Source organism: Clarias gariepinus, chromosome 5, assembly GCF_024256425.1.
Source record: "Clarias gariepinus isolate MV-2021 ecotype Netherlands chromosome 5, CGAR_prim_01v2, whole genome shotgun sequence".
Lineage (NCBI taxonomy): Eukaryota > Metazoa > Chordata > Actinopteri > Siluriformes > Clariidae > Clarias > Clarias gariepinus.
Window position 1 is genome coordinate 1,800,001 of NC_071104.1, and position 11,099 is coordinate 1,811,099.

The 11,099-nt window shown below is 45.7% G+C and overlaps 10 non-coding genes across 10 annotated transcripts; 6 read left to right on the forward strand and 4 right to left on the reverse strand.

Moving 5' to 3' along the window:
• Positions 1-1,164: 1,164 nt before the first annotated feature.
• trnar-ucu (transfer RNA arginine (anticodon UCU)) lies at positions 1,165-1,254 on the reverse strand. Its single transcript is given in 2 exon segments — positions 1,165-1,200; positions 1,218-1,254. It is a non-coding gene; the product is annotated as a tRNA-Arg (tRNA).
• A 334-nt stretch (positions 1,255-1,588) lies between these two features.
• On the forward strand, positions 1,589-1,670 carry trnas-aga (transfer RNA serine (anticodon AGA)). Its single transcript has one exon. It is a non-coding gene; the product is annotated as a tRNA-Ser (tRNA).
• A 293-nt stretch (positions 1,671-1,963) lies between these two features.
• Positions 1,964-2,046, forward strand: trnal-cag (transfer RNA leucine (anticodon CAG)). The gene has a single exon. It is a non-coding gene; the product is annotated as a tRNA-Leu (tRNA).
• Positions 2,047-3,941: 1,895 nt separating this feature from the next.
• Positions 3,942-4,015, reverse strand: trnat-ugu (transfer RNA threonine (anticodon UGU)). The gene has a single exon. It is a non-coding gene; the product is annotated as a tRNA-Thr (tRNA).
• Positions 4,016-5,096: 1,081 nt separating this feature from the next.
• Positions 5,097-5,178, forward strand: trnas-aga (transfer RNA serine (anticodon AGA)). Its single transcript has one exon. It is a non-coding gene; the product is annotated as a tRNA-Ser (tRNA).
• A 293-nt stretch (positions 5,179-5,471) lies between these two features.
• Positions 5,472-5,554, forward strand: trnal-cag (transfer RNA leucine (anticodon CAG)). Its single transcript has one exon. It is a non-coding gene; the product is annotated as a tRNA-Leu (tRNA).
• Positions 5,555-7,440: 1,886 nt separating this feature from the next.
• Positions 7,441-7,514, reverse strand: trnat-ugu (transfer RNA threonine (anticodon UGU)). The gene has a single exon. It is a non-coding gene; the product is annotated as a tRNA-Thr (tRNA).
• Positions 7,515-8,595: 1,081 nt separating this feature from the next.
• On the forward strand, positions 8,596-8,677 carry trnas-aga (transfer RNA serine (anticodon AGA)). The gene has a single exon. It is a non-coding gene; the product is annotated as a tRNA-Ser (tRNA).
• Positions 8,678-8,970: 293 nt separating this feature from the next.
• On the forward strand, positions 8,971-9,053 carry trnal-cag (transfer RNA leucine (anticodon CAG)). Its single transcript has one exon. It is a non-coding gene; the product is annotated as a tRNA-Leu (tRNA).
• A 1,374-nt stretch (positions 9,054-10,427) lies between these two features.
• trnak-uuu (transfer RNA lysine (anticodon UUU)) lies at positions 10,428-10,500 on the reverse strand. The gene has a single exon. It is a non-coding gene; the product is annotated as a tRNA-Lys (tRNA).
• Between the last annotated feature and the right edge of the window lie 599 nt (positions 10,501-11,099).

The following is an 11,099-nucleotide window of genomic DNA, read 5'->3' on the forward strand; positions in this document are numbered from 1 at the left end:
ATACAGTTTACAGCAAAAAAAATATGTATATATATATATATTTATCCATATATACTAGCTTATTGACAGCCATTGACTTCATTTAAATGTGACCAAATATAAGTCGGTAGAGTGAAACGTCCCACATATAAAAAGTCACACTTGTGTGGAAGCAAACATCAGGCAAATGTTCCACGGCTACTCAGAAAATGATTCAATTCTTGCAAATCAAAATGCCAGTGTTCGTTCATTTCTGTGGGAGGAATAGAGCTACCTTGCTTGAGCTCCATGGACAGATGTCTACCTGTGGAAAACACATGAAAACTGAGCAGAAATCCTGGCTGAAAGCAAGATACCCTGCCACAACCTGAGCCCACAAGCACTTAAGCCTTGAGTTCCTAATGCAGTTGGACCCAGACCTTGTCTGGTGCACCAAGAGATGAAACTCACAACAGGCACTGTTGGGATTTGAACCCAGGATCTCCTGTTTACAAGACAGGTGCTTTCACCAGCTAAGCCACAGTGCCAACAGCCTGGGTGGCACCTTGGGCATGACCCAGCACTTTTAACCGAGACTCTCCTGGCCAAGACTTAATCTGATTGCAATGCTAATATTTCCTCCATCCGCATGCAGACCTCGCTAAGCTAGTGAGACGAGTACTCAACCAGCGATGCCATGCAAATGCTTTGATGTTTGTTTGCTCATCCTAACTTTGATTTCGGCTTGATAAGATCCCAAAACGGGTGAAAATCCTCAAGAAAATGTCAACTTTTAGATCTGTAAATGGCACACAAGCCACAGCAAACAAGGTTATGGGTGATCTCCAGCCATAGTCCTAACAAGCATATCACAACAGTCAGGGGAAAGGAATTAAAATCCACTTGCCATGCACATCTAAAAGCAAGCAAGCCTTCATCAGATTGCTGTTGTGGACTTTGGCTCTTTGTCCCATAAGGATTGCGTGACTCAATGTCATAACCTTTTGTTGAAGCTGGAGTTGAGCTGAGGGCTTGATTTGGGACAAATGGGCAGAAACATGTGGAAAACAATGATATTTCTTAAATTCAGCTGACAAGTCATTCAATCAAATATGGCACATAGGAAAGTGCATCTTGAACAGGGATTCCTGACCAAAGATTTCATTTTAGACATGGGGTGTGGATGAAAAGAAGGTAACAAGTTAGTGACTCTGGTGGGACTCGAACCCACAACCTTTGAATAGCTCCACAGCTGAGTCTAGAAGTCCAATACGCTATCCATTGCGCCACAGAGCCAACCAGGGTGTTTTTTTTTTCAGGCTCTCCAAGACTCATGGATGCTGGAGTTCATTAGGCAGATGCTTTTCTGTTGCTACTAATCAAATTCCACCAAATGCAAACAACTATGGCAGGTGCTGAAACTTGTTGAAAACTGCTTTGCTGTTTTGCTAAGGTAAAACGTGAACATGGTTCCTGTCTGAAGCCTAAAAATCCTGAACTTAAGCCAACCGATACATTTGCGTGTATTGGAAAGATCCAAGGCTTGCTTTGGGGAGGAGGTCAAGTCATGAAATGAGACGTGGCAAAAGTTTATTTAACCACAGGCCCACGCTAAGTTCGCACACTTGGTGTAGTCGTGGCCGAGTGGTTAAGGCGATGGACTAGAAATCCATTGGGGTCTCCCCGCGCAGGTTCGAATCCTGCCGATTACGTCTGTTATCTTGCACAAGAAAGACATGTTGCAACTCATTGTGTTGTGGCTGTGATTTGTAACAAATTTCCTCATGCCCTTAATAGTTGGTGCTTTCTCGAAGACATAATAGTGACATCCTGCCCCCTTTTTATCCTTAATAGCTGCTCCTTTGTTGGAGAAATCCTGTCACCCCTTCCCAACGTTGAATTGTCTTCCAATGACAAGCTGCCCGTAGACATCCGATCGGTTATATGAGTGCGTGGCCAGCGTCCTGTAATCCGTGCAAGACGTGACTTTTCTAGAGCCTGCCGTGTCAGGATGGCCGAGCGGTCTAAGGCGCTGCGTTCAGGTCACAGTCTCCCCTGGAGGCGTGGGTTCAAATCCCACTTCTGACAAGAGCCCCTTCTCTTTGTTGCGTTTAGGAAATCGTGTATGGATCTGTATCAACAACCTTGACCTCTCACAGCATAGCTTTGCTTGCAAGCGAAGAAGTTTGGACTTTTCTTCATCAAGCGCTTGCTTCTTCGATTTTTTGGACATTGTAGACATGGTTGTGTTGTTGAGGCAAAGCTCGGAGCAGGGTGCCATAATGAAGGCTACAGGTTCTGAGCTGAACTTCCTTTTTACGGATGCTGAAAAATTCTTTTGAGATGTCCCAGCACATGTTTGATTGCTGAAGTCAAGGAATCAGCTTCTCTTTGACGATTGGGTATGAAAAGTTGTCGTTGTTCATGATTCATAGGTTCATTTCATCTTTTTGTCTGTATTTTGCAGCATGGCCCATAGATGGTTGAAGACATGTCCCAGTCTGCGTCATCAAGTGCATCCTGTAACGCGGCCACTGATTGGTCCGTACAGCGCGCGACCTCCCTCTGAACCCGCACTTCCTGTTTCTGCCTTTGTTTATATTTTGGCATGAGGAAGATAGCGGCATGGTCAGATTTACCAAACGGTGGACGAGATTGTGCCCTATAGCCGTCCTTGACTGTAGTGTAGCAGTGGTCCAGTGTCCTTTTGCCCCTGGTGGGACAGGTGATATGCTGATGAAAGTTTGGCGCTTCGCGTTTAAGGTTGGCACTGTTAAAGTCCACCGCCACAATAAGCGCAGCGTCACGGTGTTGTGTCTGGTGCTGTGTGAATGCCTCATGCAGCTCGCATAAGGCTGTCTCCGTGTGCGCTTAAGGCAGGATATAAATGGTGCTGATTATTACCGATGTAAATTTCCGAGGTAAATAAAAAGGAGGACACATGATGGACAGTAGTTCCACGTTTGGAGTGCAGGAGCGTGCGAGAGGAACAACGCTCCTGCTGTTGCACCAGCTGCTATTGACCATTAAACACACGCCGCCTCCCCTTGACTTCCCTAAGTCCTGTGTCCTGTCCATGCGGTGAACGGAGAAGAACTCGGCCGGCTGGATGACGTGGTCCGGCACCGCTGGGTTCAGCCATGTCTCGGTAAAGCAGAGGAGATTGCAGTCCCGAATGTCTCTCTGGAACTTTATCCTGGCCCTGAGGTCATCGAGTTTGTTCTCCAGTGACTGGACATCGTGACGGCAGCCGACCTCACTGGCGCCATCTTGCGCCTTCCTGAGCATAAGACAATCTCCTAAGAGTAAGTCTCCACCGGGAAATTGTGGAAATCCTTGGCAAGTAGTCTGCAATTTCCAATTTTCTGCCCTTGAGAATTCCTTAATCCAAGCTAGCCCTCTTAATCGCTTTGAACAACTTGTGCCAAATGCTCTTTTTTCCTAAGCACCAATAGAAGATAACGCCTGAACAGGGACTTGAACCCTGGACCCTCAGATTAAAAGTCTGATGCTCTACCGACTGAGCTATCCAATTTATCCTGGCATACAGTTTACAGCTAAAAAAAATATGTATATATATATATATATATATATATCCATATATACTAGCTTATTGACAGCCATTGACTTCATTTAAATGTGACCAAATATAAGTCGGTAGAGTGAAACGTCCCACATATAAAAAGTCACACTTGTGTGGAAGCAAACATCAGGCAAATGTTCCACGGCTACTCAGAAAATGATTCAATTCTTGCAAATCAAAATGCCAGTGTTCGTTCACTTCTGTGGGAGGAATAGAGTAACCTTGCTTGAGCTCCATGGACAGATGTCTACCTGTGGAAAACACATGAAAACTGAGCAGAAATCCTGGCTGAAAGCAAGATACCCTGCCACAACCTGAGCCCACAAGCACTTAAGCCTTGAGTTCCTAATGCAGTTGGACCCAGACCTTGTCTGGTGCACCAAGAGATGAAACTCACAACAGGCACTGCTGGGATTTGAACCCAGGATCTCCTGTTTACAAGACAGGTGCTTTCACCAGCTAAGCCACAGTGCCAACAGCCTGGGTGGCACCTTGGGCATGACCCAGCACTTTTAACCGAGACTCTCCTGGCCAAGACTTAATCTGATTGCAATGCTAATATTTCCTCCATCCGCATGCCGACCTCGCTGAGCTAGTGAGACGAGTACTCAACCAGCGATGCCATGAAAATGCTTTGATGTTTGTTTGCTCATCCTAACTTTGATTTCGGCTTGATAAGATCCCAAAACGGGTGAAAATCCTCAAGAAAATGTCAACTTTTAGATCTGTAAATGGCACACAAGCCACAGCAAACAAGGTTATGGGTGATCTCCAGCCATAGTCCTAACAAGCATATCACAACAGTCAGGGGAAAGGAATTAAAATCCACTTGCCATGCACATCTAAAAGCAAGCAAGCCTTCATCAGATTGCTGTTGTGGACTTTGGCTCTTTGTCCCATAAGGATTGCGTGACTCAATGTCGTAACCTTTTGTTGAAGCTGGAGTTGAGCTGAGGGCTTGATTTGGGACAAATGGGCAGAAACATGTGGAAAACAATGATATTTCTTAAATTCAGCTGACAAGTCATTCAATCAAATATGGCACATAGGAAAGTGCATCTTGAACAGGGATTCCTGACCAAAGATTTCATTTTAGACATGGGGTGTGGATGAAAAGAAGGTAACAAGTTAGTGACTCTGGTGGGACTTGAACCCACAACCTTTGAATAGCTCCACAGCTGAGTCTAGAAGTCCAATGCGCTATCCATTGCGCCACAAAGCCAACCAGGGTGTTTTTTTTTCAGGCTCTCCAAGACTCATGGATGCTGGAGTTCATTAGGCAGATGCTTTTCTGTTGCTACTAATCAAATTCCACCAAATGCAAACAACTATGGCAGGTGCTGAAACTTGTTGAAAACTGCTTTGCTGTTTTGCTAAAGTAAAACGTGAACATGGTTCCTGTCTGAAGCCTAAAAATCCTGAACTTAAGCCAACCGATACACTTGCGTGTATTGGAAAGATCCAAGGCTTGCTTTGGGGAGGAGGTCAAGTCATGAAATGAGACGTGGCAAAAGTTTATTTAACCACAGGCCCACGCTAAGTTTGCACACTTGGTGTAGTCGTGGCCGAGTGGTTAAGGCGATGGACTAGAAATCCATTGGGGTCTCCCCGTGCAGGTTCGAATCCTGCCGATTACGTCTGTTATTTTGCACAAGAAAGACATGTTGCAACTCATTGTGTTGTGGCTGTGATTTGTAACAAATTTCCTCATGCCCTTAATAGTTGGTGCTTTCTCGAAGACATAATAGTGACATCCTGCCCCCTTTTTATCCTTAATAGCTGCTCCTTTGTTGGAGAAATCCTGTCACCCCTTCCCAACGTTGAATTGTCTTCCAATGACAAGCTGCCCGTAGACATCCGATCGGTTATATGAGTGCGTGGCCAGCGACCTGTAATCCGTGCAAGACGTGACTTTTCTAGAGCCTGCCGTGTCAGGATGGCCGAGCGGTCTAAGGCGCTGCGTTCAGGTCGCAGTCTCCCCTGGAGGCATGGGTTCAAATCCCACTTCTGACAAGAGCCCCTTCTCTTTGTTGCGTTTAGGAAATCGTTTATGGATCTGAATCAACAACCTTGACCTCTCACAGCATAGCTTTGCTTGCAAGCGAAGAAGTTTGGACTTTTCTTCATCAAGCGCTTGCTTCTTCGATTTTTTGGACAATGTAGACATGGTTGTGTTGTTGAGGCAAAGCTCGGAGCAGGGTGCCATAATGAAGGCTACAGGTTCTGAGCTGAACTTCCTTTTTACGGATGCTGAAAAATTCTTTTGAGATGTCCCAGCACATGTTTGATTGCTGAAGTCAAGGAATCAGCTTCTCTTTGACGATTGGGTATGAAAAGTTGTCATTGTTCATGATTCATAGGTTCATTTCATCTTTTTGTCTGTATTTTGCAGCATGGCCCATAGATGGTTGAAGACATGTCCCAGTCTGCGTCATCAAGTGCATCCTGTAACGCGGCCACTGATTGGTCCGTACAGCGCGCGACCTCCCTCTGAACCCGCACTTCCTGTTTCTGCCTTTGTTTATATTTTGGCATGAGGAAGATAGCGGCATGGTCAGATTTACCAAACGGTGGACGAGATTGTGCCCTATAGCCGTCCTTGACTGTAGTGTAGCAGTGGTCCAGTGTCCTTTTGCCCCTGGTGGGACAGGTGATATGCTGATGAAAGTTTGGCGCTTCGCGTTTAAGGTTGGCACTGTTAAAGTCCACCGCCACAATAAGCGCAGTGTCACGGTGTTGTGTCTGGTGCTGTGTGAATGCCTCATGCAGCTCGCATAAGGCAGTCTCCGTGTGCGCTTAAGGCAGGATATAAATGGTGCTGATTATTACCGATGTAAATTTCCGAGGTAAATAAAAAGGAGGACACATGATGGACAGTAGTTCCACGTTTGGAGTGCAGGAGCGTGCGAGAGGAACAACGCTCCTGCTGTTGCACCAGCTGCTATTGACCATTAAACACACGCCGCCTCCCCTTGACTTCCCTAAGTCCTGTGTCCTGTCCATGCGGTGAACGGAGAAGAACTCGGCCGGCTGGATGACGTGGTCCGGCACCGCTGGGTTCAGCCATGTCTCGGTAAAGCAGAGGAGATTGCAGTCCCGAATGTCTCTCTGGAACTTTATCCTGGCCCTGAGGTCATCGAGTTTGTTCTCCAGTGACTGGACATCGTGACGGCAGCCGACCTCACTGGCGCCATCTTGCGCCTTCCTGAGCATAAGACAATCTCCTAAGAGTAAGTCTCCACCGGGAAATTGTGGAAATCCTTGGCAAGTAGTCTGCAATTTCCAATTTTCTGCCCTTGAGAATTCCTTAATCCAAGCTAGCCCTCTTAATCGCTTTGAACAACTTGTGCCAAATGCTCTTTTTTCCTAAGCACCAATAGAAGGTAACGCCTGAACAGGGACTTGAACCCTGGACCCTCAGATTAAAAGTCTGATGCTCTACCGACTGAGCTATCCAATTTATCCTGGCATACAGTTTACAGCAAAAAAAATATGTATATATATATATTTATCCATATATACTAGCTTATTGACAGCCATTGACTTCATTTAAATGTGACCAAATATAAGTCGGTAGAGTGAAACGTCCCACATATAAAAAGTCACACTTGTGTGGAAGCAAACATCAGGCAAATGTTCCACGGCTACTCAGAAAATGATTCAATTCTTGCAAATCAAAATGCCAGTGTTCGTTCACTTCTGTGGGAGGAATAGAGCTACCTTGCTTGAGCTCCATGGACAGATGTCTACCTGTGGAAAACACATGAAAACTGAGCAGAAATCCTGGCTGAAAGCAAGATACCCTGCCACAACCTGAGCCCACAAGCACTTAAGCCTTGAGTTCCTAATGCAGTTGGACCCAGACCTTGTCTGGTGCACCAAGAGATGAAACTCACAACAGGCACTGCTGGGATTTGAACCCAGGATCTCCTGTTTACAAGACAGGTGCTTTCACCAGCTAAGCCACAGTGCCAACAGCCTGGGTGGCACCTTGGGCATGACCCAGCACTTTTAACCGAGACTCTCCTGGCCAAGACTTAATCTGATTGCAATGCTAATATTTCCTCCATCCGCATGCAGACCTCGCTAAGCTAGTGAGACGAGTACTCAACCAGCGATCCCATGAAAATGCTTTGATGTTTGTTTGCTCATCCTAACTTTGATTTCGGCTTGATAAGATCCCAAAACGGGTGAAAATCCTCAAGAAAATGTCAACTTTTAGATCTGTAAATGGCACACAAGCCACAGCAAACAAGGTTATGGGTGATCTCCAGCCATAGTCCTAACAAGCATATCACAACAGTCAGGGGAAAGGAATTAAAATCCACTTGCCATGCACATCTAAAAGCAAGCAAGCCTTCATCAGATTGCTGTTGTGGACTTTGGCTCTTTGTCCCATAAGGATTGCGTGACTCAATGTCGTAACCTTTTGTTGAAGCTGGAGTTGAGCTGAGGGCTTGATTTGGGACAAATGGGCAGAAACATGTGGAAAACAATGATATTTCTTAAATTCAGCTGACAAGTCATTCAATCAAATATGGCACATAGGAAAGTGCATCTTGAACAGGGATTCCTGACCAAAGATTTCATTTTAGACATGGGGTGTGGATGAAAAGAAGGTAACAAGTTAGTGACTCTGGTGGGACTTGAACCCACAACCTTTGAATAGCTCCACAGCTGAGTCTAGAAGTCCAATGCGCTATCCATTGCGCCACAAAGCCAACCAGGGTGTTTTTTTTTCAGGCTCTCCAAGACTCATGGATGCTGGAGTTCATTAGGCAGATGCTTTTCTGTTGCTACTAATCAAATTCCACCAAATGCAAACAACTATGGCAGGTGCTGAAACTTGTTGAAAACTGCTTTGCTGTTTTGCTAAGGTAAAACGTGAACATGGTTCCTGTCTGAAGCCTAAAAATCCTGAACTTAAGCCAACCGATACACTTGCGTGTATTGGAAAGATCCAAGGCTTGCTTTGGGGAGGAGGTCAAGTCATGAAATGAGACGTGGCAAAAGTTTATTTAACCACAGGCCCACGCTAAGTTTGCACACTTGGTGTAGTCGTGGCCGAGTGGTTAAGGCGATGGACTAGAAATCCATTGGGGTCTCCCCGCGCAGGTTCGAATCCTGCCGATTACGTCTGTTACTTTGCACAAGAAAGACATGTTGCAACTCATTGTGTTGTGGCTGTGATTTGTAACAAATTTCCTCATGCCCTTAATAGTTGGTGCTTTCTCGAAGACATAATAGTGACATCCTGCCCCCTTTTTATCCTTAATAGCTGCTCCTTTGTTGGAGAAATCCTGTCACCCCTTCCCAACGTTGAATTGTCTTCCAATGACAAGCTGCCCGTAGACATCCGATCGGTTATATGAGTGCGTGGCCAGCGACCTGTAATCCGTGCAAGACGTGACTTTTCTAGAGCCTGCCGTGTCAGGATGGCCGAGCGGTCTAAGGCGCTGCGTTCAGGTCGCAGTCTCCCCTGGAGGCATGGGTTCAAATCCCACTTCTGACAAGAGCCCCTTCTCTTTGTTGCGTTTAGGAAATCGTTTATGGATCTGAATCAACAACCTTGACCTCTCACAGCATAGCTTTGCTTGCAAGCGAAGAAGTTTGGACTTTTCTTCATCAAGCGCTTGCTTCTTCGATTTTTTGGACAATGTAGACATGGTTGTGTTGTTGAGGCAAAGCTCGGAGCAGGGTGCCATAATGAAGGCTACAGGTTCTGAGCTGAACTTCCTTTTTACGGATGCTGAAAAATTCTTTTGAGATGTCCCAGCACATGTTTGATTGCTGAAGTCAAGGAATCAGCTTCTCTTTGACGATTGGGTATGAAAAGTTGTCATTGTTCATGATTCATAGGTTCATTTCATCTTTTTGTCTGTATTTTGCAGCATGGCCCATAGATGGTTGAAGACATGTCCCAGTCTGCGTCATCAAGTGCATCCTGTAACGCGGCCACTGATTGGTCCGTACAGCGCGCGACCTCCCTCTGAACCCGCACTTCCTGTTTCTGCCTTTGTTTATATTTTGGCATGAGGAAGATAGCGGCATGGTCAGATTTACCAAACGGTGGACGAGATTGTGCCCTATAGCCGTCCTTGACTGTAGTGTAGCAGTGGTCCAGTGTCCTTTTGCCCCTGGTGGGACAGGTGATATGCTGATGAAAGTTTGGCGCTTCGCGTTTAAGGTTGGCACTGTTAAAGTCCACCGCCACAATAAGCGCAGCGTCACGGTGTTGTGTCTGGTGCTGTGTGAATGCCTCATGCAGCTCGCATAAGGCAGTCTCCGTGTGCGCTTAAGGCAGGATATAAATGGTGCTGATTATTACCGATGTAAATTTCCGAGGTAAATAAAAAGGAGGACACATGATGGACAGTAGTTCCACGTTTGGAGTGCAGGAGCGTGCGAGAGGAACAACGCTCCTGCTGTTGCACCAGCTGCTATTGACCATTAAACACACGCCGCCTCCCCTTGACTTCCCTAAGTCCTGTGTCCTGTCCATGCGGTGAACAGAGAAGAACTCGGCCGGCTGGATGACGTGGTCCGGCACAGCTGGGTTCAGCCATGTCTCGGTAAAGCAGAGGAGATTGCAGTCCCGAATGTCTCTCTGGAACTTTATCCTGGCCCTGAGGTCATCGAGTTTGTTCTCCAGTGACTGGACATCGTGGCGGCAGCCGACCTCACTGGCGCCATCTTGCGCCTTCCTGAGCATAAGACAATCTCCTAAGAGTAAGTCTCCACCGGGAAATTGTGGAAATCCTTGGCAAGTAGTCTGCAATTTCCAATTTTCTGCCCTTGAGAATTTCTTAATCCAAGCTAGCCCTCTTAATCGCTTTGAACAACTTGTGCCAAATGCTCTTTTTTCCTAAGCACCAATAGAAGGTAATGCCTGAACAGGGACTTGAACCCTGGACCCTCAGATTAAAAGTCTGATGCTCTACCGACTGAGCTATCCAGGCTCTGGAAGTTATGCCATCCCTCACAAAAAGCAGTTTTACCCATCCTTTCCCAATGCTCGTCCATTGTTTGCCACATTTGAAGAAACCAAGCACTTGTGAGATCAATCGAACTGTTAAGATTTCTGTTTAACTGCCATGTTTTCAACATTTTCTTCCCTAACAAGAGGTGTACGTGCATGTTTTTCACAAGTTCTGACGCGTGTCTTTAGTTACACAGTGTCACTGACGACATCAGACGCTTCGTTGATTTCTTTGTCTCTTGTTTATTTTCAACATGAAAAACAACGGTTGTTACAGTTTCTTGCATAAATCCACTGTAGTCACGACAAGTCGCTTGCTGTGTTCTGTAGCTTCGATAGATTACAGTTACAACAACTTATTTTACTGTATTCCTTTTAGCTTACTGTCTCACGGTCAAAAGCTTGTGTGCTCCACACCTTTCTATATCCTTCCGTGTCTTAACAACAACTACAACTAACGTGCGTAATAGACATGGAACTGCATAACTGTGGGATGATGTCACAGATTAACCCATGAAATGATGTCACAATACAAATTATATGTATGATACTTAATGCTTAATGCTTAACTAATAAACT